At 48.9% G+C, this 9,325-nt stretch overlaps 1 long non-coding RNA gene across 1 annotated transcript; it reads right to left on the bottom strand.

Moving 5' to 3' along the window:
• Positions 1-7,021: 7,021 nt before the first annotated feature.
• Positions 7,022-7,900, bottom strand: LOC310923846. Its single transcript, XR_014592703.1, has 2 exons — positions 7,269-7,900; positions 7,022-7,148 (listed from the first exon to the last, which is right to left on the bottom strand). It is a non-coding gene; the product is annotated as an uncharacterized lncRNA (long non-coding RNA).
• Between the last annotated feature and the right edge of the window lie 1,425 nt (positions 7,901-9,325).

The following is a 9,325-nucleotide window of genomic DNA, read 5'->3' as shown; positions in this document are numbered from 1 at the left end:
AGCAGAGCTGAACTGAGAGTAATAACGCGGAGCAGCGCGGGGTCATCAGCTACGCGCTCCCTGATTGGTCGGGCGTTGGTTTTGGGCGTGGTTTGATGGGTTGGGGCTTTTTTTGGGCACGTACTGATTGGCTGGAGGTGTTTATTGCCCGCTCTGATTCGCGGGTTCTGTTCGCGGTTCCTTTCCCAGAAGCTTCACCCAGCAACTGGTGAGTCACCAGCAATAGGAACTCTGATTGGCTGGAATTTCTCCAGGCTCTGTTTTTTTTCGGGCTCTTGCCGGCAAGTCCCGACCCGCAGCGACGCCGCGCTCCCATTGGCTGAGCGCTTTTTGGGGCGCTGCTCCCCCACTCCCGCTCCCCCCAGTTCCCGCCGCTTTTCTGGCACCGGCACCGGCCCTTCCCAATTTCCCGGGATCCCGAGGAGCCATGGATGGAGCGCGGAGCCTCCCCTGGCTGCTGCTGCTGCTGCTGGCCCTGACCCTGCCCGGAATTTGGGGGGTCCAAGGTGGGGTTTGGGGGGTCCTGGAGCCGCGGGGTTGGGATTTGGGGTTCCCGGGATCTGTGGGAATGTGGGGATGGAGGGGGTTAAGGGCGTCCTGCCCTTTTTTGGGCGGATTTTAGGGGTATTTTTGGGAAGGGCGTTGTCCTGAGTTGTTTTTTTATCCCGGGGTTTTCCCCGTTTGCCGAGATTTTGGGGGTTGGGTGGGGCCGAGTTCCTCTTTTTCCAGAATTTTGGGGCTCTGGAAATTTCCAAACGCTCCTATTCCAAGGATTTCCGGGGCTTGTCCAAACCCTCCTGTTCCCGGGATTTTGGGAAGCGGGGCGTGTCCCCACCCCCTGGACCCAAAATTTGGGAAACTGCCCATTTCCAAAGCTCTTTTTTCCAAGAGATTTTTGGGCTCCAGGTGTGCCCAAATTCCCATTTTCCTGGATTTTTGGGGTCTGGAAATTCCTAAATCCCTGTTTTTCAGGATTTTTGGAGTCTGGGTGTGCCCAACTCCCCTGTACCCAAAATTTGGGGAACTGGGCATTCTTACGTCCTTTTTATCTAGAATTTTTGGAGCTCAGGGAGCTCAAACTTCCTCTTTCTTCCCACGATTTTGGGCTCTGGCTCCTCCCAAATTCCCCTGATCCTGGGATTTTGGTGGTCTGGGAGTGTCTAAATCCCAATTTCCCAGGATTTTGGGACTCTCTGTGTCACCAACCTCATTTTCCCCAGGATTTTGAATTGAAATGCCCAATTTTCTTGGGATTTTGAGTAGAAATCCCCAATTTTCTTGGGATTTTGAGTAGAAATCCCCAATTCCCTGGGATTTTCAGTAGAAATCCCAAATTTTTAAAGGATTTTAAGCAGAAACCCCCAATTTTCCCAGGATTTTAAGCTAGAATCCCTAATTTTCCAGGATTTTAAGTAGAAATCTCTGATTTCTTAGGATTTTAAATATTAATTCTGTTTCCTAGGATTTTGAGCAGAAATCTCCAATTTTCCCAAAATTTTAGCAGAAATCCCTGACTTCCACTGGATTTTAAGAAGAAATCTGCAGTTTCCTCAGATTTCGAGAAGAAATCCCCAATCTTCCCAGGATTTTGAGTAAAACTTTCCCGTTTTCCTGGGATTTTAAGTAGAAACACCCAATTTTCTTGGGATTTTGAGTAGGAATCTCCAATTTTTCCCAGGATTATAAAATATAATCCCTGATTTTTGCAGGATTTTGAGTAGAAATCTCCGATTTCCTGGGCTTTTAAGTATAAATCCCATTTCCTAGGATTTTGAGCAGAAATCTGCAATTTTGTCAGATTTTGAGTAGAAATCCCCATTTTTTCCCAGGATTTTGAGCAGAAATTCCCAATTTGGGGGGCTGGGCATGTCCAATCCCCCTGTACCCAAAATCTGGGGAACTGGGTGTGCCCAAATCCCTTTTTCCCAGGATTTTTACAGACTATGGCTGCCCCAAATCCCTTTTTTTTTTTTCTCCTTGAATTTGTGGGGCTGGGTGTGCCCAACCCCCCCAAAATTTAGGGAACTGGGCATTCTCTCATTCTCTTTTCCCCGGGATTTTGGGCCTCCAGGAGTGCCCAATTTCTTATTTTTCCATAATTTTTTGGGGCTCTGGAAGTTCCTAAATCCCGATTTTCCAGGATTTTTGGAGTCTGGGCATTGCCCAAACCCCCCTGTACCCAAAATTTGGGGAACTGGGCATTCTTACGTCCTTTTTATCTAGAATTTTTGGAGCTCAGGGAGCTCACACTTCCTCTTTCTTCCCATGATTTTGAGGTCTGGGTCCTTCCATTTCCTCCAGTCCTGGGATTTTGGGGGTCTGGGAGTCTCTAAACCCCAATTTTCCAGGATTTTGGGACTCTCTGTGTCACCAACCTCATTTTCCCCAGGATTTTGAATTGAAATGCCCAATTTCCTGGGATTTTGAGTAGAAATCCCCAATTCCCCAGATTTTTAAGCTAGGATCGCTGATTTTCCCGGGATGTCCGGTAAAAATCTCCAATTTCCTGGGTTTTTAAGTAGAAATCCCCAGTTTCTGGGATTTTGAGCAGAAATCTCCAATTTTCCCGGGATTCTGCCAAGAAATCCCTGATTTCCCCAGGATTTTACCAAGAAATCTGCAGTCTCTTCAGGTTTTGAGACGAAATCCTCAATCGTCCCAGGATTTTGAGTAGATATTCCCCAATTTCCTGGGATTTTGGGTAGACATCCTCAGTTTTGCTGAGATTTTGAGTAGAAATCCCCAATTTCTATGTGGGTTTATTGCAGGGGCCGTGGGTAGAAAGGGCCCTGGTTCCAATCCATTCTATCTCCTTTTGTGGTGAATATTCTAATTTACAGTGACCAACCAATACAAGACACAAAATCCTATAGAATCTACATACAGCCTGTGAGAACTACTACATTACCATGTGTTATATTTTAAACTCTAAAATTACTCTTTAGACTTTTCTGTTTTGCTCCATTGACCTTTGGATCCCTCAGCCAGCAGTAGGGGATTGTTCAATCCAAAGGGATTCTCCTTCAGCTGCCCAGGCTATTGTTTTCAGGTGATGTAGTAACTGAGGCTCGGTATCCTACAGCTCAAAGTGAGCTTCCATTTGTATTTTTATGATAGGTTTCATATTTTCAGAATCTTTTGCTAAGCAATCATATTTATCAGGTTTCCCTGATTCATCTTTCCCAACAGCTCTGTGTCCTCACTTTGGTCCCCGCCTTGACCAGCCTATAAAACCTCTGCAGACCCCGCTCACTTTTGTGATCACCCCACTGGAGAAGATCACGTCTATGGGCATCTCTAGGCCTCGAGGACTCGTCCCTCCACGTTGGTAGCTATAATCCCCTTCCCCTCTTTCTCTCTCTTTCTCACTATTCTTTATTTTCTCTCCCTACTATCGCGTTTGTTGGCACTAAATAAAGGTGCATTTTTGTTTAAGTAAACTGAGTTGTGCCCCGCTGTGTCTTTTGCACTCTGAGATCCTTAAAACGAACCATCAGGTTCCCCGCATATGTTTGTGGACCCTGACAGGAGAGTATCAGAGGTCTCAGAACTTGTCCAGGCTGCACTTGAAACCACTGACAGAAGCTTGGCCTTATTTCCCAGTTAGGTTTGATTCTTTGTACCTCCCTTGGATCATTCGGGTCCTCCCAGTTCATCACCCCCCAGTCCCCATTGAAGAGTCAATTTGGTGTCCCCTGGTTTGGATGTTACAGTCCATTCCTTCGGTTCCTCCAGGGGTCCTTTGGTGCTGCTGGCTGGATCCCCCCTCGTTCCCTGCTCCGGGTCACAGCCCCAGGCTCAGCAATGCCTGGAAAGGACCTTCCCATCCTGGAGTTAAAGATTGTTCTTTCCATGTTTTCACCAGTACACACTCCCCTGGATGGATGTTGGGAATTTTAAAGTCTAAAGGTGTGGTTTGTGGGATTATCCCTTTTAACTGTAAATTTTCAGGGGTTTTTGCAATTGTGTTGACATATTTCTTAACACTCATTTCCCCGAGGTCAGAGGTGGCTGTGTCATGTTGGGTGGTCAGAAAGGGTAACCCAAACATCATCTCATGAGGTGACACTGCCAGGTCTGACCTGGGTTGGGTCTGAACCCTCAATAAAGCCAAAGGTTGGCATTTTACCCACGACATTTGGGTTTCAATGATTAATTTAGTTAAAGTTCCCTTTAAAATTTGGTTCATTGCCTCTACCCAGCCTGAACTCTGTGAGTGCCATGGGGTGTGTAATTCCCATTTTATCCCCAAGCCTTGAGTTATTTGCTGTAAGATTTTTGACATGAAATGTGTTCCTCTGTCCGAGTCTATCCTATTAACCATTCCATCCCTGGGAATAATTTGTTCCAAAAGGGTTTTACATCCCACATTGGCTGTGGCTCTGACAGTGGGAACAGCCTCCACCCAATGAGTCAGGTGGTCTGTTATCACTAATAAAAACTTCCATCTCTGTACTTGGGGAAGGTCAGTAAAATCTATTTGGATACTTTGAAATGGTCGGAGAGCTAACTCCCCACCTCCTAATATTGTTTTCCTCGTTACCTTTTTATTTACCTTTTGGCAGATTATACATCTTTCAGTTACTTGTTTTGCCAATCCAAAAATCCCAATACACCCATAATTCCTTAGAAAATGATCACACAAAGCTTGGGAACCCCAATGATTTTTTTTGATGCACGTTTTGTAATATTTTCCTAGTGAGCAGCTTGTTAAGTAACTGTCTCCCATCAGGAAGTTTCCATTTCCCAGATTCATCTGACTTTCCTCCTATTTTACTTAATTCCTTTTCTTCTGTTTCACTGAACTTTGGAGTTTCTAATTCTTCCTTATTTGAGGTCAAAAATAACACAATCCTTTGGATCCCATTCTCTGCTGCATCTTTAGCTCCTTGATCTGCCAAATTATTTCCCGTTATTTCCGAGGTCATTCCCTTTTGATGTCCATTAATATGCACTACAGCAATCTCCTCAGGCAGTTTTAATGCCTCTGAAACCTCTAAAGTGAGTCCTTCATGTATCAATAATCCCTTTCCCTTTGAATTAAGTAATCCTCTTTCTTCCCAAATTTTTCCAAAGGTGTGTTCTACCCCAAAAACATACCTTGAATCAGTATATATGGTTCCTTTCTTACTGGCTAAATATTTCAGTGACCTTTTTAGAGCTTTTAGTTTACAAGTTTGAGCGGACAAGTTTGAAGGTAATTTTCCTTTTTCCAGGGTTTGCATGTTTTTCCCATCCACCAAAGCAGACCCTGACATCCTTTTTCCTTGTAAACATCTGGAAGAACCATCCATACATATTATTTCTCCTTCTAAGAGGGTTTGTTCTTTGAGATCTTCCCATATGTTGGTTTGGTATTGGATAATTTCTAAACAATTATGTGTTAGGTTACTTTTTGGTTCTCCATATAAAAATTGAGCTGGATTTAAACTTTTGTTTACTTCCAATGTCAAGCCATCACTGTCTATCAGGATTGCTTCCTATTTCAGCATCCCAGACTCTGTTACCAGTTTTTCAGCTCTCTGGTTTAACACATTTGGGCTGCATGAGGTGCACACACAATTAGTTCACCCCCAGGAGTGCTCGGGGCTCTCTTCTACCAGAACTGCAGCAGCTGCTGTGGCTTGGACACACTCTGGGCAGCCGTGGCTCCCTGGGCCCAACACCTTTGATCAATGAGCTGTTGGTCTCTTCCCTCCTCCCCACTCCTGAGCCACAACTCCATGAGCTGCTCCACTTTCCACAGTCACAAACAGATGAAAGGGTTTTTCTAATGAGGGAAAGCTCAAGGCTGGCACTGAGGCCAGTTTTGACTTCAGTCCTTCTAATTTATCATCATCTTCCTTGGTCCACTTTATATTATCTCCCTCTGTCAATTTTCCGTATAAAAATGTGACTGCCTGTGTATAGCCTTCAATCCATAATCTACAATATCCCAATAATCCGAGTAGATTTCTGATTTCCTTCTTTGAAGAGGGAGGGGGAAAAGATAAAATTCCTGCAATTCTCTCGGGGTTGAGCTTTTGACTGCCCTTGCTTATTAAGTGCCCGAGATATTTCACTTCAGATTCTACAAATTGCAGTTTCCCCTTTGATACTGTGAGTCCTTTTCCCCCCAGAAAATTCAGAAGTTTTATGGCAGCCTCCCCAACTTCACCTTCAGCTTCCCCTGATAATAAGGGATCACCCGCATATTGTATAACTTGTATCCCGGGAGGAGCGGGGAAAGTTTGCCCAAAGCCCGCGCTGCCCGTCCCGCAGGCCCTTCCCGTGGCCGAGCTGTGGCTCCGCGGGCTCGGGATTTGGCCTTTCAAAGGAAACCGGCCCCGCCCAGCGGGAGCGGCGGTTCCCAAGGCAACGGTGCCCAGCGCGGGGGGTGCTGGGATTGCCGGAGAGGGCGGGGCGGGGGCGGGGATTGGCCCGGGGCTGAGTCCTCCAGGCGTGGGGGGGCGTAGGCGGGAGCTGCTGCCGGAACCACCGAGAGGACGAGCGGCGGCCGAGCCTGAGCACGGAGTCTCTGCGCATGCTCCCGGCACGGGCGGAGCGGCCGGGACGGGGCCGGCCGGAGCAGCCCCGGGACAAGCGGTCAGGGGATGGGCGGCCCGAGCGGCCGGGACGGGACGGGCCGGGCGGGGTTTGTGGCGGAGCTGCCGCGGGCCGTGCGGCCGGGATTGGGGCGGGCAGATCCCCCGGCATGTCCGGGGCAGCGATCGCAGACTGCGCGCTCGGGGCTGGGGCCGGCGCAGGGGGAGCCCCGGGCGGAGCGGCCACCGGTGCGGCCGATACAAACGGCGGGGCGGCCGCCGGCACCGGGGCTGGGGCGGGCGGTGGGGCCGGGGACGGCGGGGCGGCTTCTAAGCCCAAATTTCTTGGGTTTTTTTAATACGTTTTTTCTCAAACCCTCAATTCGGCAGGTTCTAGGCCCAAAGTTCCTGTTTTGTTTTGTTTCTTTCCCCCCAAACCCTCAATTCTGCAGCTTCTAAGCCCGAATTTCCTGGGTTTTTTGGTTTGTTTTTTGTCGTTTGGTTTTTTTTTTTTTTGTCTGTTTGTTTTGTTTGTTTGTTTGTTTTGGTTTTTTTTCGCAGGCCCTCAATTCAGCAGGTTTTAAGCCCAAATTTGTTGTTTTGTTTTGTTTTTTCCCCAAAACCCTCAGTTCAGCAGCTTCTTAGCCCAAATTTCCTGTATGTTTTTTTTTCTTTTTCCCAAACCCTCAATTTGGCAGCTTCTAAGCACAAATTTGTTGGTTTATTTTGGTTCTTTCCCCAAACCCCAATTCAGCAGCTTCTAAGCTCAAATTTCTTGGGTTTTTTGAGGTTATTTTTAAACCCTCAATCTGGCTAAAAAAAATTAGGCCCCCCCCTCCTTTTTATCCTGTTTCTCAGTGGGTTGTACTGGCAAACCCCCAGCTCCCTTCCTTCAGAGGGGCCCAGCCCCTTTCTTTGGGGCCCCGTCCCCACCCCGGGGTCTCTCTCAGTCCTTTCATCTCTGGCTTCGCCTCCGTCCTGGCTCCTCTCTGGCCAAAGGACAGACACGCAGCTCAGGGAGCTCCAGACTGGCTTTGTAGAGCTGGGAACCCCAGTCCACGTCTCAAACTCACATCTCACACCCCGTAACCTGCTCCCCTAAGAAATACTCACAGTCCTTTGTTCTTTCTTAGGTCTTTGTGCACAAGATTTTTATGGAACAAAAATACCACGGCTTCTTCCAGAGCTTCTTCTTCCCTTTTTTTCCTTTTGCTTTATTGTCTCCCCCTTGCCCTGGGGGTATTTAACCTGTGATCTCCAATCTACACCAGAGGAAGCAGAGCAAGGCTGCTAAAATCAGCTGGGCCCCTCCTGCTCTGGATCCCCTGGGGTGTCAGAGACGAGGTAAATATCCTGAACTGAGCCCCCAAATTGTGAAAAACATGGCTCATTTTGTTAAAATTTTAAAATTGTAATAATAAAAAATAGGACAATAAGAGGCATATGAAGCAAAAGAGATTACAGACGTTTGGGTACCTGGCATCCCACACCAAGGCACAGGGGGCTAACAAAGGATGTTTCCTTTCAATATCACAGGTTATTGCATATTTATAAATTTTGGACACAATTTAAGCCCTTCTTTGAACTTTAGGTAAAAAGGTTTAATTGTAATTTTTCTCCCCCCACCATTCTTTCTTGCAAATAAATCTTTCCAGTGGCTCCACAAAGTGGCAAATCCCTCTCCCCTGCCGAGGAGGGCAATGCCTGTGCCAGGTGCTTGTGGCCGAGCCCGTCCCCTCGGTGCTGGGGCCCCCTTGGGCCCTGGGCTTCATCCCTCAGGGGCTGTGGAAACTCTGCCATGGCCTTTGCCTTCAGCTTGGCCTTTTCCTGCTCCCTTCTTGCCTTCACCTGCTGTGCCTTTGTGCCCAAGTGCTGCAGGGGCTTCTTGTGCCCCTCGTGCAGCCCCCCTGAGTGCCTGTGGGTGCTCATCCTCTGACAGCTGCTGAGCTTTCTGCACAATCATTCCTTTCTGCAGGGCCCAAACAAGATCCTTCAAAGGTGATCTGGATCCTTCCCGGGATAATGCACATTTCCCAGCTCTTCCTTCCTTCCTTCCTTCCTTGGCGCTGGTGCTTGTGCTGGCCGTGCCCTGCAGAGCCCGTATCCCAGAGCCGGTGCCTGTGGTGCCGCAGTGTCCAAAGGCGGCTCCCCCGGCGGGCAGGGCCGGCAGCTCCACGGGGCCGGGCAGCGGCCGGGGCGTCCCGCAGCCTCCTGGGGGCCGGGGGCCAGTGCCGGCCCTGCCCGGGGGGTGGTGGGGTCAGGCAGCGCCCGGCGCTGAGCCCCGGCTGCCCCACAGCCCCGGCCCGGCCCCGCAGCTCCCCACAGGCCCCCAGCCCGTGCTCCCGGTGCCGCCCCTCTGCGCCCGCTCCTGCCGCTCCCCAGCACAGAGAAACCCCCTGGGATCCTGACCTCCTTGTTTGCCTCTCCTGCCAACCGGGGCTACAAACCATCTGCATCAGCTCCCAGAGTTTCAGCATTACACCCTGCTTGAAAACGTCCCAGTCCTCAGTATTTTTCTCTTGCTGCTCTTTTCCATCATCTTTCTCACCACAGAGATTCCTCCTGCTGCCTCTTGTCTTAACTGTAATCCTGCAGCCTCCCCTTCCCCCTCACCCTTCCCAGCACACCAACACCATCCATCCCCTGCTGTCTAAATCCCTTCTGGACTTCCCTTCTTGCCCCTCTGGCTGTCCATGTCCTTAATTACCTGAGTCTTTGATGTTTGGGGAGTTTTTTATCTGTGTCTTGGTGTTTGGAGGACTTTTGGGCTGAATCTTGGTGTTTTTGGAGATTTTTCACAG

The sequence above is a fragment of the Zosterops lateralis genome (genome assembly GCF_965231275.1).
Source record: "Zosterops lateralis genome assembly, contig: HAP1_HAP1_SCAFFOLD_444, whole genome shotgun sequence".
NCBI classification, from domain to species: domain Eukaryota; kingdom Metazoa; phylum Chordata; class Aves; order Passeriformes; family Zosteropidae; genus Zosterops; species Zosterops lateralis.
This window is presented reverse-complemented; position numbering and strand designations above follow the sequence as displayed.